The sequence below is a fragment of the Elephas maximus genome, chromosome 3, assembly GCF_024166365.1.
Source record: "Elephas maximus indicus isolate mEleMax1 chromosome 3, mEleMax1 primary haplotype, whole genome shotgun sequence".
In the NCBI taxonomy this organism is placed as follows: domain Eukaryota; kingdom Metazoa; phylum Chordata; class Mammalia; order Proboscidea; family Elephantidae; genus Elephas; species Elephas maximus.
This window is the reverse complement of record NC_064821.1, coordinates 134,244,507-134,268,659: the sequence shown is the minus strand read 5'-3', so window position 1 is coordinate 134,268,659 and position 24,153 is coordinate 134,244,507. Positions and strand designations below refer to the sequence as shown.

The 24,153-nt window shown below is 44.2% G+C and overlaps 1 protein-coding gene across 2 annotated transcripts in view; it reads left to right on the top strand.

Annotated features, from left to right (window-relative positions):
- The first annotated feature begins 2,029 nt into the window (after window positions 1-2,029).
- LPAR3 (lysophosphatidic acid receptor 3) overlaps window positions 2,030-24,153 on the top strand; it is a 94,849-nt gene continuing 72,725 nt past the window's right edge. For both annotated transcript variants that reach the window (XR_007516685.1, XM_049879648.1), the window contains exon 1: window positions 2,030-2,182. The gene's annotated coding sequence lies outside the window, so the exon portion shown is untranslated. The remainder of the gene's footprint in view (window positions 2,183-24,153) is intronic.

The window sequence follows — 24,153 nt, the reverse complement described above, 5'->3', positions numbered from 1 at the left end:
CCCAAAATTAGGATTTCAGTCGCACCTTTCTTATTAGTTTGTTGTTTGCCTCTGTCTCTTTTCTCCTGTTCCTGCCCACAGGTCTTCATAGTTGAATGTTCTTCCTGCCCCTTCCCCTCTCCATCTGTTTTTCTTTATCACCCTCTTGCCTTCCCTCTCCATCTGACTCACATTTGTTTAAAAAAAAAAAAATCCATCGAGTTAGAAAGTCTTTTTCCTTTTGCAAGAAGCTCACTGTATCCTTTCTCCTTTTTGAGGATTCATAGGTTAAAGGTCATCACAGCTGACTACACGGAGTCCCTATCCTTGGCAATGTTCAAGTTCAGGAAACATAATATGTTTTCCAAAGATCGTTTGTTAATATGCTGTTTGGAACTTGGAGCAACTTTACCCAGTGAAAGAGAGCTCTAAATGGTGTTTACAGTTCCCAGTTCAGCCTACAACAACTTTTCCTCAACATGCTACACATTTGTTTGCGGGCTTATTATGAATCAGACATTTGCTCAGTGCTGGTGGTTCAGAGTTTCTGTGTTCACCAGGTCGCCCTCCAGCATTGTGCTGTTTGAGTTGTTTACTCCTCCAATCTTGCTGTGACATATCGTATGCAAAGTTTTTGTTCGTTCCAGTAAACACAGAATCTTTCATTACCAGCTTTGCAAGTTGTACCCTCCTCTACACAGTTCATCTCTAAGACACCACAGTAATTTTTTAAACACTCAGATATAGCAACAATAATCTGTACATGTTGATCAAAATTTTGCCACACTAGGCTCTCATGGTCTACCGGATGAGGTACATTGTATAGGAATAGAACATTATTAAGACATTGCCTTCAGAGACAGGAGAATCTTTCTGATGGCATGGGGTAGATAATCTAACAAGGTTGTTTCTTTAGTTGTGGTTCCCAGCTGGCACACCAAAAACCAAAACCAAACCCCTTGCCATTGAGTCGATTCTGACTCACAGTGACCCTACAGGACAAAGTAGAACTGTCCCATACAGTTTCCAAGGAGCATCTGGTGGATTCGAACTGCCAACCTTTTAGTTAGCAGCCACAGCACTTAACCACTACACAACCAGGGTTTCCAAGCTGGTACACACAAGGGCCCAATATGAATGTGGAAGGAAGGAAGGGCTGACAGGCAGGAAAAGGGCTAAGAGAAGACATCTGGGCACATGCTTTCACGGTTTCTCAAAGTTTTTGCAACATGAGTTAGGACTGTTTACCTCACAGTACGTCACTCCTGTGAGGTCACCAGGAAGACCCAACTTTTAGCATCTCTTTAGACCTAGTTTTTGCTTTTCAGAATTCAGAGAGAACAAAGCCTTTATGACAATGTTTTACTTTGCATCTTCTTTGCCAAAGGTGGGTCAGTGGAGGCTTTATACTTGAACGGTTGAAAAACAAAGTGTCCAGGACTACTTACCCCAGGAGGCCAAGAAACTTCTTACAGGAACCTTAAATTTTTTTTTATTTTAAATAAAATGGCCCCTAGGAAAGGCCACAGGAGTGAAAGTCCTTGGCCTCTGCGGGCTGCTTGCATCCTGGGTAAGTCTGGAGTTTGACTGTTAGAGCGTTAGGTCTTGGCCTGGCAGAAAGCCTGCCTCCCACGGGTGGTGGGTGTGGGCTGCACCTTCCTGCAGCCACTTCAAACAAATCCCTCCCCGCAGAATGATGAGAGGCACCCAGGGGCTGAGATTTAATATGGGGCTCCCAAGTATGGCTCTATAAGGTCTGTGGGCAAAAGTGGTCATGCACTGGATGCCCCCTCCTCCTCGCGGCCGGCCACCCTCCGAGGGACGAGTCCCAGGCGGGCGTCCCTCTGTGGACAAGCTGCTCTCCCTTGGCTCGCGAGGGGCTGTAGATGCACGGATCGGTGCCTAGTCGGTGGAGGGCGCTCTCCCGTGGGAACGGTCGACCGCGCCGGGCAGGGCGAGGCAGGGCGGGGACGCGGCCCCCTCCGCCCCCTCTGCGCCCGCCCTCGCCTCCGCCAAACTTTACTGCGGCTCCGGGCGCGTCGCACCCGCCGCTGGAGAGGAGGCGCTGCGCCGCCTACCCGCCGTCTTCAGCTGCTCTTCGCGCCCGGCCGGAGCCCGGCGCCCCGTCGCGCTCGGTCTCGAGGGCATGCGGCAGCCTCAGGGGCCCCGCTCCTGGGCTCGGCTGCGGGGGCGAGCGTGAGCGGTGAGTGGGGCTCCGGGCGGGGAAGGTTCGGGGGGCTGCGGACAGCCGAGAGCGCGTGGAGAGGCCCGGGCGCAGGAGCTCCGCCGAACCCTGCCCATGGGTTTTAGGGGTCACCAGGTTTTCAGCCTGGGCCCCAAACCCACTCCAAGCACCTGGGAAAGGCCTTCGGGGCGGTGTGTATGTGGGGGGGGGGGTGTTGTGCATCTTGCTCTTTCCCACTTTTTTCCAAGATCAAAACGCAGTAGGGATGCAAAATCCGCGTTCCACGCTCTTCTGCTGTGGGCTGCTTGTCTGCGCGCAGAGGCGCGGGCACGTGCGGCGCAGGCCCCGCTTTGCTTTTGCGCAGGTGCTTCTTTGCCAAACACAGACGTAACTGTTTTCGGAGTTGACTAGGAAACTGAGGTTCTCTTGTGGAACCTAGGGATAAAATATTTTTCAGCCTCTAGCTGCACCTAGTACTATGGTATGTCGGTTGAGGAACAGCACGAATCACTTGCAGGCATCAAAAGATTCAGGAAATAGTTACAATTTTCGTAGCTGGTGACATTATTGGGGGTTGTGCTGTGTGAGTAAGGGAAGGTCCCAGGGATTCCCTCTCCCCACCGGCAGACAAAAGGGCTTTGTTCTGTAGCACTGTTACTTTATTGCTTTCCCTCAGCAAGTTGCAACTATCCAAAAATTGGTCAGAAATTTCTCAAGCATGTAATTTGAGGCGCAACTGTGAATATTAGAAACAATGTAGTCTTATTAAGATAATCATTAAAACAGCCCTCCAAATCATTTGTAGGTTAATTTTCAACTGAGTAGTTTCCACGAAATATTTCCCTCAAAATTTATTACTGTCACTCCAACACTTTTTCTCTCTCCTTACTTTTTTTTTTTTTTTTTTTACCATCCAGTGTATTACCTGATCTTAAAACGTGACTTTAGAAGCAAAGGGCAGCGCACCTTTTCATGGTTCCTACTTGTTTTTTAATAAGTTGGATAATACAGTAAATGTCAGTCACAGACAGATGATCCGTTTTACACGAAAAATAGCGCCTATGACAGACACTGAAATTGCGCCCCTGCAGGGCTGTGGCAAGGGCACCAGCGTCCAGGGGTGGTCTCAAAGTTGCGCCTCCCTCCCAATTTCAAGATGAATAGACTTTGATAGTGGCCACGGTCAGCAGAAACGCCTTCCGCCTCCTCTTGTTCAGCTGCCTCAGTTAGGCACCTTTCATATTTGTGGCGCCTGGGAATGTCATTCCGAACACCGCCTTGGACTTGTGCCTGGGGGCAAGTGGCACCCTCTGCCCCCACCCTTGCTACACTTCTGTGTCTGCCATGCTTGAGGAAGGATGTTGGGCCTATTGGGTTAATAGAAACTGCTCAGTGGCTGGGCGCATGCGCCCCCACCCCCTTCAAGTGGTCTCCAGGGCAAGTGCCATACTTGCCATACCTGCCATACCGCAGATATTCCTCTCATGGATCACAAGACATTTTGCAAATACATGAGTTTGTTTGATAATGCTGAGAGTTGTTGGGTTTAAGAGTGAACTATCTGACTCAGGGGCAACCTTTTTTTTTTTTTTTTTTGTCTTATCATGAGACAGTGGATCCAATTCTGTGTGGTCTGAACCCAGTGAGTAGAATTTTTCTAATTTTCAACTAGAAATGGTGCAGTTAGAAACAGACACACAGCCTTGGCTCTGTTAACACCATGTGTGTCTAAACACACTGGGCCATCCTAAAAAGAGCAGCGAGCAGACACTGCCAGTGAGGCATGTGTACTTGAGATGAGCTTCCAGCGTTGTCTCCTGTGGCTTAGAACTGCATGTTGGTGCTGGTGGTGATGTTAGTTGCCATCGAGTCCATTCCCACACACGGCGATCCCGTGTGTTTCAGAGTAGAACTGCTCCATAGGGTTTTCGAGGCTGACTTATTGGAAGCAGATTGCTGGACCTGTCTTTGGAGGTGCCTCTGGGTGAGTTTGAATCACCAACATTTTGGCTAGTCGCTGAGTGCTTAACTGTGCCACTCTGGTGCTCCTTGAGACTGTATGGATCAGGTATTATGTACAATCGTCTAACCATCTGGACATCACTTTTATTGATTGTCACTGCTGTATATCTAGGAAAATAGACTGTTTCGGCAAATTTTTCTTTTTTTCTCTTTTTTGTCTTTAGATTGCAAAACTTCGTAGCTTTGATTTAACTACAAATGACACATCCTCTTTTCTAAATCTGGCAAATGTGTAAATCAACTACTAGACTCTTTATATTCAGTCAGATCTATTTTAGATATCCGGCTGTTTTATGAGATGATTGATAACAACAGATCTGCATCTGTTTTCTGTGAATTAAGACTCAAACGAAAACACTAAAGGATATGATTGTTTTTTGTGTATGTTCATCAGAACCTGTTTGAGAGACTTGTTAGCTGCTATGGAGCCATCCTCGATTCATGATGACCTCATGCACAATGGAACGGAACACTGCCCAGACCTGCACTATGACCATGATTGGTTGCAGATTGGACCGTTGTGATCCATAAGGTTTTCATTGGCTGATTTTTGGAAGTAGATTGCCAGGCCTTTCTTCCTAGTCTGCCTTAGTCTGGAAGCTCTTCTAAAACTTGTTCAACATCATAGCAACACGCAAGCCTCCAGTGACGTGGGTGGTGGCTGCTCATGAAGTGCATTGGCCAGGAATGGAGCCTGGGTCTTTCTCATGGAAAGTGAAAATTCTCGCACTGAACCACCGCTGTCAGTTCTCTCTCTCGGTTTTCAAACACACACACATGCACAGGGGAACAAATGCACACAGCCTATCACCAGGCAGCTGCCAGGGCACACACTCTCAAAGTCATGCACACATTCCAAAGTCTGGCTGCTTCTCCCCCAAGGTTCCCAGTTTCCTGCTGAGGAGCGCCAGTCCACCATAACTTAAGCTCAACCTCTTATTTCTTTGGGCCGGGGCAAGGGGAATCACTATAAGTCCAATAGGAATTACTATAACTCAAATTATCCATTAGCCATTCTCCTCGGAGTATACATTAGTTCAGAATGCCTCCTGGCCTGTGATTATACCCAACAGAGTGGTTAAGTCTGATTGCAAGCTTCTAAATGGCAGAGACCAGGTCCAAGGCATTATTAATGTGGTATAAAGAGAAGAGCAGGGCTTTGCAGTCAGACCAGCCTTTGTTCCAGCCCAGGCTTTGCGTCCTTGAGCATGTTGCTTAACCCCTCTAAGCTTTAATTTCCTCATCTGTAAAGATGAAGATAATACTCACCTCCCAGGATGAAAAGAGAAAACACTTAGCAGGGTCTCTGATGTACAGGAAGTGCTCCTTAAATGCTGGTTGCACTCCTTCCCTTCCCTCCTAGATAAACATTAAGTTAATCAGAGTATTAGCTGTTGTGTAAACATGGATGCAAATGCATATTGTTCCAGTGAGAGTGCAAAGATAGATTCCCAAGCCTTGGGCGACTTAGAGATGTTACACTTTTCTTGCTTGCTTTCCCCTTCCCTGGCCGTCTTAGTTACCTAGTGCTGCTTTAACATAAATACCACAAGTGTATGGCTTTAACAAATAGAAGTGTATTCTCTCACAGTGTAAGAGGCTAAAAGTCCGAATTCAGGGTGTTGGATCCAGGGGAAGCTTTTCTCTCTCTATCGTCTCTAAAGGAAGGTCCTTGTCATCAATCTTCCCTTGGTGTAGGAGATTCTCAGTGCAGGAACCCTGGGCCCAAAAAGCGCTCTCCACTCCCAACTCTTCTTGGTTGGTAGTATGAGGTCCTCCCATCTCAGATTCTCTTTTATATCTCAAAAGAGACTGACTCAAGATACAACCTAATCTTGTAGATTGAGTTCTGCCTCATTAGCATAACTGCCTCTAATTCTGCCTCATTAACATCTTAGAGGCAGGATTTACATTACATAGGAAAATCATGTCAGATGACAAAATGGTGGACAGTCACACAATACTGGGAATCATGGGCTAGCCAAATTGATACATATTTTTGGAGAATACAATTGAATCCATAACACTGGCTGTGGTCCTTTTGCTCTATGTGCCATCATTTCTCCTGTGGGTATTGAGCCTTCTCCTTTCTGACTTTGCTGATCCATTGCCCCTTGTCCTGGATTCTTTGTGTATGTAGAAGAGTCCCCTGGAACTTAGTCCTGCCATGGATGGCGGGCGGTGGTGGTAAGGGGTGGGGAGCAATCTACATAAGCTCTGAGAGTTTGTGTTTATAAAATTCTGGGTTAGAGAGGCACTTGGAACACAGGGGTTCTAGGTTTTAATCCCAGCTCCACTTTTGTGAGCTTCTGTGACCTTGAATAAACTACCTGTCATCCTTGAATCAGTTTTCTTATTTACACAATGGGAATAATGATTCCTTTTCTACCTACCTCCATGGGTCGTTGATGGGTCCAGTTAAGTACTGTATGTGAAAGAGGTTTGTACCCTGTGAAGGGTTATGTACATCTTGAAATTAAAGGGTCAGGGCCTCCAGATATGGGACACACCCAGGGCTTGGCACCAGTTCTTCCCAGTTCAGTTATGGCTGAGGAAGTGACACCAGAACAGACCTGAATTTTTAAAATTGGAGTGAAACAGAACCATAACTGGAATGGGAAAAATTACGGGTTGAAGCCTTGCTAGAAACTTAATCTCCTTCTTAGAAAACAAGGGCAGTGTACACTTTGCATAGCAACCAAATCTCTAGCCCATGGAATTTTGCCCGGAAACAGCGATGCCCTGCTCAAAGATGGCGGCCAACTTTGAGTGTGTGTAGCTCTCCACAGTCCTGCCAACCCAATCCCATGCATCAGGCTCCTGAAAGGGCTCATTATACCCCTTCTGAGTCTCTCATTCCAGGGCTTTGACCTGTAATTTTTCCTATTCTGGTTATCATTCCAGATCACCCAAATTTTAAAAATTTGGGTCTGTTCCAGTTTTGCTTTGTCGACCATGACTGAATTGGCTTAAAGCCATAGACATGCCAGGCAGATTCAGTTAGCGCTGACTCTGTGGGAGTGGAAGGCTCTCCCATAGCCACAGTGTGCCAAGTGGATATTGCTGCTCATCTATGTCATACCAGACTTAAAGGAGGAAATCCTGCCAAAGGTGGGAAACTGCTCTGTGGACAATATGAGAGGAAGACAAATTGCAGGACTGAGATTACCTAACACTGTATGATCAAAGGCACAAGGCAAAGTTCCAAAGATGCTTTATTTCTCTCTTAGAACTACCTGCACTGTCTGACCATCTCTGTTCTTAGTGGATAAAAACAAAGATGTAGCTACTTACTCAGTGAGTTGGAGAGCAGCAGTAATGGCAATCATCTAACATTGAATCGGATACACTTATGCTGTTCTCATTGCCCTGTGTCTTCTTGTGCACTTGGGTTTCTGAGGCTCACTTTGGAAAGCACTAAACTGACTCACATTTCTTTCCTCTGAAACAATCTCATTATTTTATTTAGTCTGAAAAGAGTGTGTTGCTCTCTGCCTGACCTGGCAAGCCAGGAGAGCAGTACCCAGTGAGAACAAGGTTCTGATATCCTGGGTTGTTCCCCATCCCCTCCCCACATCACAGGCTTGTGTCCTCCTTCTTCTTCTCTCTCTACCTCTTGGCCTGGCCTCTGCAGCACTTGACCTCTGGCTTCCTATCCTGTCTGTCTGTGGCCTTGAACTCCCCGCTTGCCTGTGACCCCGGACGCTGCTGTGCTCCTGTGGACCTTGGCACCTCTACTCAGATGTGAATCCTTCATATACCTCAGGCTTGGCCAGACTGTGTGTCACTGTGGAAGATAACCCACCCAGTATAGCTTGCCCACCCTTACCTAAGGATGTTGGTCAGCCCCCTTAATTACTCATCAGCTAGTTCTGTGTCTTCATAGTTCCCTGACATTAGACTGGAGGTTCTACCAGCCCTGCGCTTGACTCAGCCATGTGCACATTTAGTGGTGTCATCAAGGGATGGCTTCGCAGGTGGCAGGCCTATGTTAGAGGGCACTTTGGCTCCTTCCTGGCTCCATCAGTCTTTCCAAAGGCCCTCCAAACAAATACGTGATCTAAATAAAAACAACGTGCATGTTTTGTAAACACAGCTTTAAGGCAAGCCTTCTGGTTTCCCCCTTTCAGCCAGGCTGCCCCAAAGCCCCTTCTCTGTAGGGATGTTTAAGCTGCCCTCAGGCAGGCTCAGACCATTTCAGTCAAAAATGGGCAGTGGGGTCAGTCAGAGGCATTCACTCCTCAAGGAGAGCTAGAAACCCAACGTTCAAGTCTGAAAGCCATTGGGAGTAACTAGTTACTGAAGACAAAAGCAAGGGATTAGGTATAGAGTGTGCACGGAGAACTACAGTGAGTCATTTGCCTCCTGCCCTGGTTGATAGCTATTAGGCCAGTCCTTTGAATAGGAGTCCTGTCCCTGTAGTAATACTATCACATGGGTCTGGCAGAGAGGAAATAAGTAAAATCCTTTTCCATGTCCTCATGGTATTAGGATCAAAGTGTCTGTCTATCTGTCTATCATCAGTTTTTTTCTGAATCTTCTAAGAGCAAATAGAAGACATTATTCTCCATTACCCTTGCGCACTCCCCGTAACCTGTTGCCATCAAGTCAATTCTGACTCCCAGCAACCCTATAGGACAGAGTAGAACTGCCCCATGAGGGTTTCCAAGGCTGTAGTCTTTATGGAAGCAGATTGCCACATCTTTCTCCCGAGGAGTGGCTGGTGGGTTCGAACAGCCGACCTTTCGGTTAGCAGCCAAGCGCTTAATCACTGGACCACCAGGGCTCCTTTTAAACACTCCAGAGTGTGTATTTTTTTTTTTCTTTAAAAGTACAGTGTCCTGTATAGCCAGCATACAATGCACCAGATCAGGAAATGAACGTTGGTACATTACCACCCAATCCATGGTTCCCATTCTTACTTCACACTCTCCCAAATGTCTTTTCCCATCTAGATCCATGTTATAATTAATTGTCATGTCTTTTCTGGGATAGTTTCTCAGACTTTTCCTGTTCCTAAAGCCATTGCAGTTTTGAAGAGTATAGGCTTCCCATTCTGTAAGATGACTGTCAAACCGGGTCTGTCGGGTGTTTCCTCATAACCAGGCTCAGGCCAGACTCCGGTCATGCATTCTTGGCAGGGATGCCACAGAATCGAAGCTGTGTTCTTCTTAGAACATCACATCAGGAGGCCGAAGATGCCAACCCATCCACCACTGGAATACTAACCTTGATCACCTGGTTATGTTGGTGTCTGCCAGGTTTCCCCACCTTAAATTCACCATTTTCCCCTTTCAAATGTATTGGTATTTGTGCGGAGCCCTGGTGGCCCAGTGGTTAAGAGCTCAGCTGCTATCCAAAAGGTTTGCAATTTGAATCTACCAGCCGCTCCTTGGAAACTCTATGGAGCAGTTCTACTGTGTCCTGTAGGGTTGCTATGAGTTGGGATCAACTCGATGGCACTGGTTTTTTTAATTCCGAGATTATGCTAATAACCCGTTCCTCATCAAACCTCCACCTACACCTTTACCAGTCACTGGTGACTCCTACCTGAATCAGCTACCTCTGTGAAGGTTGCCGTATGGTGATTCTTTATTTCCATAACTCACTCTACATTTATTAGATGGCATTCTACCATAAGAAAGAACTTCCTTTCTTCTTCATTTATTGCTTCATTTTTATCAGTAAGCAGTCATGCATTCCTTTTGTATTCAATAATTTGAAATCTGTTACTATCATTATTCATTTCGCTGTCCAAATTATTTTGAGTTTCGCCAGTGGGAGCCCCTTTGAGCTGGCTCCTGTGCCCTTTTGACACATTCTTATCATTCATCAAGCATTTCTGTATTTTCTGGCATCACAAGATAGTCCAGACTCATCTTGTACTTTTCCCTGATCTCTTCTTTTAGTAGAGAATGATGTTTAGAAACCAGCATATGGAAGGATGGTGTACCCATTGTTACTGGGATATCCGTTGCCCTAGCCCTCTCAGAGAACAGACCTAGGAAATACAGTAGTCTCCCTTTATCCACGGGGGTATGTTCCAAGACCTCCTGTGGATGCCTGAAACCACGGATAGTACCGAACCCTAGATATACCATGATTTGTCCTATACATACATACTTCTAATAAAGTTTAATTATAAATTATGCACAGTAAGAGGTTAACAACAATAACTAATAGTAAAATAGAACAGCTATAACAATATACTGTAATAAAAGTTATGATGAAGCGGATGGCTTAAGACATCATCATGCTATATATTCATTTACCATTTTCCAATGGCAATTGTAACTGAAACCACGGAAAGCGAAACCTCGGATAAGAGGGGGCTACTGTATATGTCTGAATGTATACACACATATACATTTAGAGATGCATATATATCAGAGCATGTATATAAGTTATAAAAATTGAGTTCATATCAATACCTCTAATTCCAATCCAGCACCTTAGGGATCTTTCTATTCTTCCCCTTTTATATGTTTGTAAATATCTTCTCTGCCAGCAAGAAACTTGACACCAGTTATCTTCAGTATGTACTTATTTGCTCCAAGTAACAATTTCCCAACCACGAAGGCAATCTTACTTTTTCTTGCTTTGTAAGCCCTCCACTGCCTCCTGTCCTTGGCTGCCATCTCGTGCCCCATGCAGCTTCCCAACACGCCTGCCCCCACTGCTCCTCAGGCTCCAGTCCTTCAGCTCAGTCCTCGGTGTGGCTCCCCAACCCTAGTTCATCCCCCTGCAGTTCCCCAATCTTTTCCTCATTGCCCTGCATTCTTAGCCTCATGCTGACCTCTCTATTCTGGGAAGAGAAGAAAAGAGAAGGGAAAGGAAGAGAGAAGACAATTCGAATGGAAGGAAAGTGAAGATAGGAATAATATCTACATTTTTAAAGCTTCCCCCCCACCCCAGTCCCAAAACTTATAGCAGTTTACATTCTCATTAACATGAGAGTGCCGTTCCCCCCACACGCTTGCCAACACTGAGTGTTATTCACCTTTTTAAATTTTGTCAGTCTGATAGCACTTCACTTTTATCTCTATTGCAGATCATATCACACTGAGCCCCATATTATACTCATCTCCGGATCAGAGTTTCCCAACCTTGGGACTGTTGACATTTGGGACTGGGTAGGTTTTAATTCTTTGTTAGGAGCCCTGGTGGTGCAACGATTAAGTGTTCTACTGCTAACCTAAAGGTTTGCAGTTCGAACCTACCAGCCACTTCACGGGAGAAAAGACCTGGTGATCTGCTCCGCTGAAGATTAAAGAAAACCAAAAACCAAACCCGTTACTGTCAAGTCGATTTCAACTCATAGTGACTCTGTGGGACAGAGTAGAACCGGCCTTTCGGTTAACAGCTGAGCACTTAACCACTGCACCACCAGGGCTCCTCCATAAAGATTGCAGCCTAAGAAACCCTATGGGGCAGTGCTACTCTGTTCTGTAGGGTTGCTTTGAGTCAGAATTGACTCTCTATAGCAACAACAATTCTTTGTTGTGGGGGCGGGGGCGGTGCTTCCTGGCCCTTACCCACCAGCTATCAGTAGTACCCCCAGTCATGACTATCACAGATGTCTCTAGATATTGCCAGGTGTCCACAGGGGGAGGTGGGGACGTCCCTGGTTGAGAACCACAGTTCTAGGTTATGAGCTTCCCAAGGGCATTTTACATCTCTATGCATGTCTTTATGCATTTTTCTCCTACATGAAGTGAACAGTGAGAAAATGTTAACTGGAAGTGTTAGTAGAGGAACGAATTGTTGGCTAGAATCTTCTGTAGGAGACCAGTGGAGTTTGCCTATTACACGCCTGCAGCTCCCCATATACGCAAATGTCACGAATATCCTACAGAGAGAAATGAAACGGAATGTTAGCAAGATTGAATTTCCATGGATTGCTACCAGAGCGTACCTAGCCTTACAGATTATAGCCACTCTAATTTTTTATAATCAGATAGAATTGAAGTCTGTAGAATAGTTAAACTGGCAGAACCTATTTTGTTAATGGAGAAAGTAAAATCCTTCAGAATTAGGTGTTTCTTAAGTTACAAGATTCAAACCTACCAGCCACTCCGCAGGAGGAAAGGCCTGGTGATCTGCTCCCCTAAAGATTTAAGAAAACCAAAAACCAAACCTGTTGCTGTCAAGTCGATTTCAACTCAGGGTGACCCTGTAGGATAGATCAGTGTCATATGATCTGCAATAGAGATAAAAGTGAACTACCCTATGGGGAGGTTCTGCGCTGTTACATAGGGTTGCCATGGGTCAGAATTGGCTTGACAGCATCCAGCAACAACAACATAGGATGGCTTGGGACCCTGGGTAGCACAAATTGTTAATAGCTCAGCTGCTAACTAAAAGGTTGGTGGTTCGAGTCCACCCAGAGGCAACTCAGAAGAAAGGCCTGGTGACCTACTTCTGGAAAAATCAGCCATTGAAAAACCCTAGGGAGCACAGTTGTACTCTGACACACATGGAGTTGCCATGAGTTGAAATCCACTCAGTGGCAACTGGTATAGGATGACTTTGTCATCATCCCGCATTAAATTGGGGTGCTAGAGCATGAACAGTTAAACTTCCAGAACACCAGTTGTATATTCCATTGAGTTTTTTTTGAGTTATCGAACCTTCTTGTGAAGCTCTACCTACCATTTATTGAGCACTTCTATATATTTTTTCTATATGTTAAGCATCTTACGAAGCACTTGATAAGCATTGCTTTAATTCAGTACTTTCCACAATTCCAGTGGTTTTTAGAGTTTACAGGTGCAAAGTTCACCAGTCTTCTGCTGTGGCATAGTGGGGCCACCAACTTTACAGCTGATGATATTAGCTCCCTCACCGCCTACCACCTGACTGCTAAGTCAATGTCACATATTTTAAATTTTAATTATGGCAGCACCTCACATTCAACTGCCAGTTTCTGTATTTCGTTGGGTAAAGGCTAAGCTGCTGTAACAAGGAGGCCCCGCAGTTGAGTTGAAAAAAAAACAGAAATTAATTTTTCTCTCATGTAAGAGTCCCGAGGTCCTCTTGTTGATCTGCTGTCCTATAGGGCAGTGCTTCTCAAACTCTCTGTGGCTAAGGACCGGTTTTCTGTATTTCCAGTATGTCACAGACCAATGCTTCAGGCTGATTATGCACTTGGATTTCACAGCAATGTCAATTTGCTGTAAACATTTCTAAGTATTGATTCTCAATTTCTGTACATAACTCCTCACTGATAGAGACTAGCTCATGGACTGCTTCGAGTAGTGCTCCTCTAGGGCTTTGCCCTAGTCTGAATGTTCAAAGCCGGATCACAGGCCTGTTGTGTTCCAACTTGCAGGAAGGGAAAAGAATATGGAAGAGTGTACACTTAAGGTTTTAAGGCTAACCTGGAAGTAGCATACTTCATTCCTTCGGCAAAAACTTAGTCACTTTGCCACCCTAGCTGCAGGAAGGCTGGAAAATGAAGTCTCTTGCACCATAAGAAAAGGAAAACATGTGTCAGTCTGTACTGTAGGAGATAAAGCTAAATCATAATTCAAACAAATAATTACAAGAGAAGTAGCAGGGCAATAGACAGTTATGGATAAATGAGTTAGAAAAAGGCCTATGAGTTCACTTTCACACTGCACGGACCAGGACTTCCTAGAAATGGAGTCTAGGGTCCTGCTGGTCCTTTTCTGTAGTCTGAGGGTCTGCAGCTGGTTGTGCAGTGAGGTCAACAATGGGAATTTCACATGAGAAGACACTGAAGCCCTTCTAAGGGGAAAATTCAGAAAGTAAATACCCACGGTTGGAGCCAAGTTAGAACCTAGAAGGCTCTGTGAAGAGTGCTGGGGCTGGAGCAGATCTGAAGGTGGGGGGCAACAGTGGCTTGGGAATACTGTAGTAGTCAGGACCCAGTGGGTTGTTAGGGCAGGGGGTGCCAATTTTCTGCCTTGAGCCCAAGCAAAACACCAGGGAGAAGCAGAACAAAAGGTCCTGGCCAGTGTGAGTTGGACAGCCAAATATTCATTGCGCAACTACTGTATGGTACCAATACCAGACTACTCTGCCAATTTGCTAATGGTGTACTGCAAACAAGGAGTGGGTCCCGAAGTTACTACCATTTCAGCCCTCTAGGTTAAAAACTAGGTGTTTAAAGTTGAAACTTGATTCCTTAATCTGAGTCCATCGTCTTCAACAGTTGAAATGAGGGGAGTTGAGAGTTCTAGCCTGCATACTTGCTGTCCTTGTGGCAACTTTCTTCTTGTCTTGAAGATACCTTGGGTTTCTGATGTGTGAGTGGGAGCGTAGCACGAGAGAGAGAGAGTGTGAGAGATGTCAGAAATCATAGCTGGAGATAATTAGGAGTTCTCTGCATAGAAAAAAATTATTTAAGCAATAGTATTTCAGGTGGAAGAGAGTTTAAAGGAAAAGAAGAGAGGGCTGAGAACTGAGTCTAATAGTATCTACATTTCTAGGCTGGTGGAAGAACATGAGATAAAAATACTGAGAAAAGTTGGAGAAGAACTAGGAGAGAGCAGGGTCAAGAGGCTGTAGGGGGAACTTTCTAGAGGGGGATGATTACTGTCAAATTCCACAGTGAGACTGAAGGGAAAGAAGACTAGGAACAGAGGATTTGGGAATTATTCAATCAAATTGAATAAATTTTTATGAGTGCCTATTATAAACAAGGTTCTGTGTTTGAGCTCCAGAGAACAGGGAGACGGAAGGATACCACCTCTGCTACCAACAAGCTTAGAAGTGAGAGTAAGACAAGCAAGTATCTAATGCAGTATGTTGCCTACCATAGGAGACGTACCAATATTTCTCAGCCAAATCTCTTGAAAGAATAGCCTGTACTTTTCTTGTTCCTTCCATGCCACTCCAGTACTATTCAATGCAGTGTGATCCAGCTTCCATCTCCTCCACTTCACTGAAACTAACCAACGAACTAACCAGTGCACAAACCAGATATTTGCTGTACGACTACTGTGTTAGGCACAGCATGCACAAACGTGTGAGAAACCGTCCTATCCCTTCAGAAGCTTTCCTGGTGGTAAGGTCTGGTGGTATAGGCTGACACATAGGCTGAGAATGATAATATAGTATGGTATTGGGGGATTTTTTTTCCCTCAGTGGCTAAAAGAGGGTTTGAATGTAGTAGATAAAAGCTACCTTTTCACACATATATGAATGTGCGAAAATTCCAGGTATGTAAATCACAAGGTTCCAAAGTCAAGGACTGCCTCCGATTTTCCCCAAGCATACTTCTGTTCAGGTTGGAAGGAGCAGGTGAGAAAGCAGAGGTTAAGAATGCTGGAATAAGATGAGGCTATTAATCGAGTGGAGTCCCTGGGTGATGCAAATGGTTAACACACTGAGCTGCTAACGAAAAGGTTGGAGATTCAAGTTCACCCAGAGGCACCTTGGAAGAAAGACCTGGCAGTCTACTTCCAGAAAAATCAGCCGTTGAAAAGCTGTGGTGCACAGTTCTGCTCTGACACACGTGGGGTTGCCATGAGTTGGAGCAGATGCGACGGCAGCTGGTTTTATTGGTGCAGCAGAGAAGAGCGTAGTCCTGAGTAACCTTAGTGCCCTGAGCCCCCAGACTTCTTTGTCTGCTCAGTGACTGTGTTTAGCTCCGGTCTCCAGGGTCTGAAGATGATCTGCCATTACCGTAGCTCCACCAAGCCTGTAGGTGATAGCACTTGTGAGAGCAGCTCTTATCCAAACATCACTCAGGAAACTTTGGACATGCCGCTGTGGAGGATGAACCAACGGTGCACATAAGAATGCAGCTCTTCCAGTGACACTTGCATTGCCTTTGCCTCATGTTGGGCTGCGGCCCCCTTGGCTGAGGGTATAATTACCTGACCTTTTATCCTCCTCACAGGCATCATAAGGGAAAGTCCACTGCTTCCTTCTGTAGTGCTTAGGTTCAAACCTGGCTAATCTTTATTCCTGAATTAACACTTAAATCCATGATACAAATTTCCATATATGCACGACCAGGAATACAGATAGAGTTGGAACTGACATTGAAGGACATTTGTGAGGTAGACTTCAGTGTGTAGGGATCTATTGAAACCCTATGTAGTCATCCTTGTTTTATATAACTCCTATAACTATGGGTATCTCCTTGGTTGGGGCAAAGAGTTAAGCCCTTCACTATAAGCCAAAATGTTGGAGTTTGGACCCATCCAGAGACAACTTAGAAGACAGGCTTGGTGATCTGCTTCTGAAGGGCCACAGCCTTGAAACCCCTATAGAGTACTTCTACTCTGCATACATGGGGTTGCCATGAGTCAGAACTGACTCAGCAACAACTAACAACAACAGAACTATGGGTAAACCACTCACTTATTGAGCCACTCATATGTGCAGAGAAATTTACTAGGTTTTTGGGACATGTAGGGGACTTTTGGAGCATCAAAAGAATTGTGATACTGGTTCATGTCCTAGGGGATATGGTTCCTTCCTCTTTTCTTCTCTAAAATTTGTTACCTTCTAGATCATTCTAGAAGATTTAAGAAAATCCGTAACATAACCTTTCAAATAACAGTTTTGGTTGTATTACAGTGTATTTTAGAAGATAACCTGTATTAGAGTTCACACAGAAAACAGGTGATACAGTCAAACTGGCAATTGGAAGAAACTAGTTAAAAAGGGAGGGCAGAAACAGAGTACTATGAAAAACTATACTCCAACAAATTTGAAAACCTAGAGGAAATGGTTGAATTTCTAGAAATACACAACCTACCCAAAGTAACACAAAATGATGTTGAAAATTTGAACAGACCCATAACAAGAGAAGAGATTGAAAAGGTAATTAAGAAACCAAAAAGCTCCCAACAAAAAAAAAAAAACCCTGGCCCAGATGGCTTTACTGGAGAATTCTACCAAACATTCAGAGAAGACGTTACACCAGTACTACTCAAACTATTTCAGAACATAGAAAACGAAGCAATACTTCCAAATTCATTCTATGAAGCCAGCATAACCCTGATACCAAAACTAAGCAAAAAAAAAAAAAAAATTACTGACCAATATCTGTCATGAATATAGTTGCAAAAATTCTCAACAAAATTCTAGCCAATAGGATTCAGCATCATATCAAAAAAATAATATACCACAACCAAGTGGAATTCATACCAGGTATGCAAGGATGGTTCAACATTAGAAAATCAATCAACGTAGTCCAGCACATAAATATAATAAAAGAATCACGTGATCATCTCAATCTATGCAGAAAAGGCATTTGGCAAAGTCCAACACCCATTCCTGATAAATAAAATAGGTATAGAAGGGAAATTCCTCAATATAATAAAGAGCGTCTATACAAAACCAACAGTCAACATCATTCTTAATGTAGAGAGGCTGAAAACATTCGCCTTGAGAATAGGAACAAGACAAGTATGCCTCTTATCAGCACTCCTAGTTAACATTGTGCCGGAAGTCCTAGCTAGAGCAATCAGGCAAGAAAAAGAAATAAAGGGCATCCAAATTGGTAATGAAGAAGTAAAACTGCCCCTATTTGCGGATGATATGGTACTATACATAGAAAACCCAAAAGACTCCACAAGAAAACTACTAGAACTAATAGAAAGATTCAGCAGAGCAGCAGAATACATGATAAACATGCAAAAATCAGTAGGATTCCTATACACCAGTAAAGAGAATAACAAAGAGGAAATCAGAAAACAATACCATTTGTAATAGCCCCTAAAAAAAAATAATAAAATACTTAGGAATAAATCTAACCAGGATGTAAAAGACCTATATAAAGAAGACTACAAAACACTACTGCAAGAAACCAAAAGAGATCTGCATAAATGTAAAACATACCATGCTCGTGGATAGGTAGACTCAACATTGTGAAAGTGACAATTCTACCCAAAGCCATCTACAAGTACAATGTAATCCCAATCCAAATACCAACAGCATTCTTTAAAGAGATGGAAAAACTAATCAGGTGGGACCAAGATGGCAGTAGTCACACACTTCCTGTGGTCCCTCTTACAACAAAGACCCAAAAAAACAAGTGAATCAATTATATACAACAGTCTAGGTGCCATGAACATCAAAGGCAAAGCTGAATTGAACTGAGTGGCAGGGAGAGGAAGAGATGGTTCCGAAGCAGTGAGGAGTTGCCAGACCTGACCCGGTGGGAACCCGCACCCTGCAAGCTGGATCAGCTGGTGTGCACGGTGAGGCAAGCAGTGGCATTTGGGAAGCATTTTCCACATGGGGAGCGACCAAGTGCCAAAAAGTCTACACAAGCCTCCAGAACCAGTGGAAAGTGGCAGTCAGTCAGCAAAAGGTAAGTACATGCATCTAACGTACTGCGCAGATTAAAAAACACCCTCTTTGGGAAGAATCTCTTTCCCATTTACCTGTTCCCTCCCTGCTCTACACCAGGTCCCGGGCTGGCTTCAGTAATTGCTGCATACCCTGGGCCGGAAGTAGGACTTGTTGTGCACTCTGAGCCATTCTCCCACCTTTGGAGAGGGAGCAAATTAACAAACAAGAAAAAATAATGTGCCAGCTCCACTAAGCTGGAAACCCAGGGCAGGCACAGCCCCTTTGCCTAGGCACAGGCATAAGGGATCCACGGACTTTGAATGCCTTTCACCCCTGCATAGACGTGTCTGGGCCCATTTCAACACCATAGACCCTCATTAGCACAGTACAACAGGGTATATACCTGAAGCCTAATCTCAACTGTATCAGATATAACGTGACGTGGCAGATTTGTGGCATTTGACACTGCTCTGCCCATTAAGCAGGGTCCTCATCTACCTACATCAGAGGCTTGAGGACTGGTGGCTTCACCCAGGCCACCTAGCCACCCACAACAGGGGTCCAAGAATAAGTGGTGCCTCCCAGTCCTCACAGCCAACAGCATTGGGTACCCATAGTCTGGCTGCAAAACCCACCTACCTATGCACTCTAGGGAACAAGGACACACTTTCTTCCCAGACACTAAGGGGCAGCCGTTAGCCCCCTGCCTTGCTCAGCACATGACTCCCTTATACAGCCAGATACCTGTGCCTGCTCCAATTACCCCTGCCCATTTAGGACTGTAGGTGAGAGCCTGCATCACACACTTGGTGACCGACTACCTGGACACCTGAGCTGAATCCATACAAGAAATGTAAATGGACTTCTTGGCTCACATACCTAGTAATAGCTCTAACCACCTGGAGACGGGACATGAGAGCTTCAAATGTGCCGATAATCGAACTAGCTCACACGACCAGCCTATTTGGGCATATCAAGACAAAACAAAACAAGAAGCTAGGACACAGTAAGCAAACAAAATAAATAAATATGATAGCTTATTGATGGTTGGATGTAACAGTCAATATCAAAAACTAATCACTAACTTTATATGGAAAGTAAAGAGCCCCGGATAAGTAAAGAACTATCGAAGAAGAATAAAGTAGGAGGACTTGCACTAGCTGACCTCAAAATCTACATCTGCAGTAGTCAAAACAGCCTAGTACTGGTACAACAACAGATACATTGACCAATGGAACAGAATTGAGAACCCAGGTGTAAATCCATCCACATATGGTCACCTGACCTTTGACAAGGGCCCAAAGTCTGTCACATGGGCAAAAGACAGCCTTTTTAACAAATGGTGCCAGTAGAACTGGATGTCCATCTGCAAAAAAAAAAAAAAAAAAAGAAAGAAACAGGACCCATACCTCACACCATACACGAAAACTAATTCAAAATGGATCAAAGACCTAAATGTAAGGCCAAAAACTACAAAGATCATAGAAGTAAAAATAGGATCAATGCTAAAGGCCCTAATACACGGCTTTAAGAGGATATCAAACATAACTAATAACACATACTCCAGACGATAAGCTAGATAACTGGAATCTTCTAAAAAGTAAACAGTTATGCTCATCAAAAAACTTACCAAAAGAGTAAAAGGAGAATGTACAGACTGAGAAAAATTTTTTTGGCTATGACAAATACAACAAAGGTCTAATCTCTAAAATCTACAGGAAAATCCAACACCTCTACAACAAAAAGACAAATAATCCGATTAAAAAATGGGCAAGGGAAATGAACACTTAACCAAAGAAGATATTCGAGTGGCTAACAGACACATGAGCAAAAAATCGTGATCACTAGCCATTAGAGAAATGCAAATCAAAACCACAATGAGATACCATCTTACCCTGGCTTTACTGGCATGAATCAAAAAAACAGAAAATAACAAATGTTGGTGGGGCTGCGGGGAGATTGGAACTCTTATGCACTGCTGGTGGGAATACAAAATGGTACAACCATTTTGGAAAATGATATGCTGTTTCCTTAGAAAGCCAGAAATAGAAATACCATATGATCTAGCAATCCCACTCCTAGGAATAAATCCTAGAGAAATTAGAGCCGTCACACAAATAGACATATGCACACCACGTTCATTGCAGCGTTGTTCACAACAGCAAAACGATGGAAACAACCTAGGTGCTAATCAACAGATGAGTGGATAAACAAACTGTGGCACATACACATAACGGAGTACTATGCAATGATAAAGAACAATGATGAATCTGTGAAGCATCTCACAACGTGGATGAAATCAAAGACACGAGGGAAAGATTAGTCCAAAGGACTAATGGACCACACCTTTCACAGCCTCCACCAGACTGAGTCCAGCACAACTAGATGGTGCCTCGCTACTACCACTGCCTGCTCTGACACAATAGAGGGTCCTGGACAGAGCAGGAGAAGAATGTAGAACAAAATTTTAACTCACAAGAAAATACCAGAATTACTGGCCTGAAAAGAGACTGGAGAAACCCCAAGAGTATGGCCCCCACTCCCCCGATACCCTTTTAGCTTAATAATGAAGCCACTGCTGAGGTTCACCCTTCAGCCAAAGATTAGACAGGCCCATAAAACAAAATGAGAGTAAAAGGGCACAGCAGCCCAGCAGCAAGGACTAGAAGGCTGGAAAGGACAGGACAGCTGGTAATAGGGAACCCAAGGTCGAGAAGTGAGAGTGTTGACATGTCATGGGGTTGGTAACCAATGTCACAAAGCAATATGTGTACTAATTGTTTTATGAGAAGCTAGTTCTGTAAACCTTCAGCTAGAGTACAACAATAATAATAAAGCAAAATAAATAAATTCACGGTAAAAAAAAAAAAGTGGGGGCAGAGTTCATGGACACCAATAAGAGATGATGCAGCACCCCCAGAGCTAAAAGCAGCAAGAAGCAGCTACAGCCCTGTATTAGTTTCCTAGGGCAACAAAGTACCACAAACAGGGGTGGTTTTAAACAACAGAAATTCATCGTCTCACAGGTCTGGAGGCTAGAAATCTGAAATCAAGGCGTTGGCAGGCAGGCTTGTTCGTTCTCCGAAGGCTCCAAGGGAGAATCTTTCTGTGTCTCTTCCAGCTTCTAGTTGCCCCAGGTGTTCCTTGGCTTGTGGCAGCTTAAATCCAAGCTCTGCCTCCATCTCCATATGGGATTCTTTCCTTTGTGTCTTCTCTTTCCGTAAGGACTGCACTCACGCTGGCTTAGGGCCTACCCTACTCCAGTATGACCACATGCTGACTGATAACATATTCAAAGACACTATTTCCAAACAAGGTCACATTCACAGGTTCCCGGGGTTAGGATTTCAGCATATCTTTTAGGGGACACAATCCAGCCTATAATGCCACCCCGCAACCTGAAAGGCCAGAGGAGGGAGAAAGGAGGCTACCTGTATAAGAAGGGCTGCCTGAGAAGAGCTCCTCTCACCAACCCACAGCAGGGAGGGAGCAGGAGAAATCAATAAGGCAACCTCATCTTCCTCTTTCCTTCCAATCTCTTGCTCTATGTTATGGATGGAATTATGTCTCCCCAAATATGTGTCGTAAATCCTAACCTCTATGCCTGTGGTTATAATTTCATTTGGGAATGGGTTTTATTTGTTATGTTAATGAGGCAGGACTGTTGTAGGCTGTGTTTTACTTAATCTCTTACAAGAGATAAAAAGAGCAGATTAGGCAAGCAGAGATGGGAGAAGAGAGATGCCAAGCCACCTGAAGGTTGCCCAGGAGCAGAAACTCAGAGACAAGGACCTTCCTTGTCTTCTCCTAGAGCCAGCCCCCTGAATTGGGACGTCCAGCCTCCAAACCTGTGAGAAACTATATTTCTGTTTGTTAAAGGCAAGCATTTTTGGTGTTGCTGTTATAGCAGCACCAGATAGCTAAGACACTGTACCTCTCGTTGGCAGAAGCTAGAGGGCCAGGAAGCCTGTTAATGGCAGTCCCTAACAGCAAGCCTCCAGGGTCAGAAGGTTAGGGAGGGGAGCTGGAGGGGCCAAGGGATGAGACCAGGCACAGCGTTCCAGTGACTTGTGTATTCATTTACGTGGCCTGGCCACCTTTACGTGGCTGTGATGTTTTAGTACCAGACAGGCACTGGGTGTGGGAGGGAAGTAGGATGTGGAGGGACATGAGCCACCTGCCTTAGTAATGAATTCTGCATTCTGACCAAAGGATGGAACTACAGCACCGGGCATCGCTGACTTGCTTGTTTAACAATCACAGTGCTCTCTTTTGGAGCTTCTGAAGTCTTGATTAGAACTCTTTCCCACCATAGCTATATGCTTTTAAAATATTTTTTTCCTTTCAATGTAGGATTTCGGAATTCAGTCAGGCCCTAGCCTCTGGGAGCATGCAAGAATCCTATCTAGATTGCTGTGAAACTGTCACTGATGACAGTGGAAGATTGCCAGAAAGGAGGCTTATTTGAAACAAAACCATGTATATATATACATATATGTATCTATATGTATACATGGTTTTGTTTCAAGATACGGTAAAATACCCTTTCAGTATCCTTCTTAGTAGAAACTCTGGTGGTGTAGTGGTTAAGTGCTACTAACCAAGAGGTCAGCAGTTGAAATCCACCAGGCACTACTTGGAAACTCTATGGGGCAGTTCTACATTGTGTTATAGGGTCGCTATGAGTCAAAATCGACTTAATGGCAACAGGTTTTTTTTTTTTTTAATCCTTCTTAGTACTGGAGGTAGGGGGTAAGGCCATGAAATGGAGTGACCAGGGGAAGACAGGACCACAGTTGGTTAGGAGAAATAGGTCGGACCAAAGTTTTGTCTGCCATGAATTTTACACTGTAAAGAAATCTGATTCTCTTCTCATGAGTAGTCATCTGTTGTGAGCAAGGATGCTAAATTTTCTCAAAACATTTTCACAGACAGGCAAAAATTCTTTGTACAGGAAGAATATCTTTATCAGCTGTGAACGTCCACACTTTAAATTTTGGCATTTCTTAGCGTTCAGTAAAAGCAACTCCCTTCGAACAGTAAAGCTACTGAAATTTGACTACAGAACAACTGTCTAAGTATCGTTCACTATGTAATAAAACGTATGGAATTATATATAAATAATATTAATTTTAAGCATTTTGATTAGCATCTTCACTTGGATGAGGATTAGAGGACAAAATATATCTCTAATCTTTTTAGCCTAATGAATTAGATGAGATTAAATTCTTCTCAGAGGTAAAGCAAATGTGATTAAAGATTTGCATTACAGTACATATGCGTGTGGATCGTGGAATTTGCCGAGCATATAAAAATCTATGTTTCACCTTTTGTTTAGTTTTGTTCTATAGGTTTTCTAGCTTGCTTTCCTGTCTAATAAAGTGGCCCATGGCAGTCTTTAGCTATCAATAACATCTGTGGAACAATACATTTCCTAACAGTTGTTTAGTAAACAAGTCCTAGGGTAGAAGCCCTGTGTATATAGATAGCCTCTTCCAAGTCCGCCCACTGCCCGGGGAGAGAAGGCAGTAGCTGACACGCCACAGGTCATCCTCCTGCCTAAAGCTTTCATAAGCTTGCACAGACGCTACAACTGGTCTCTTCTGCTAAACTCAGGCTGCAGTTTCTCCCTCGCTTGTGTGTCACCTCCTCTGAGCTGAAGATGACTCAGGGCATTTAAGTTCCTCATT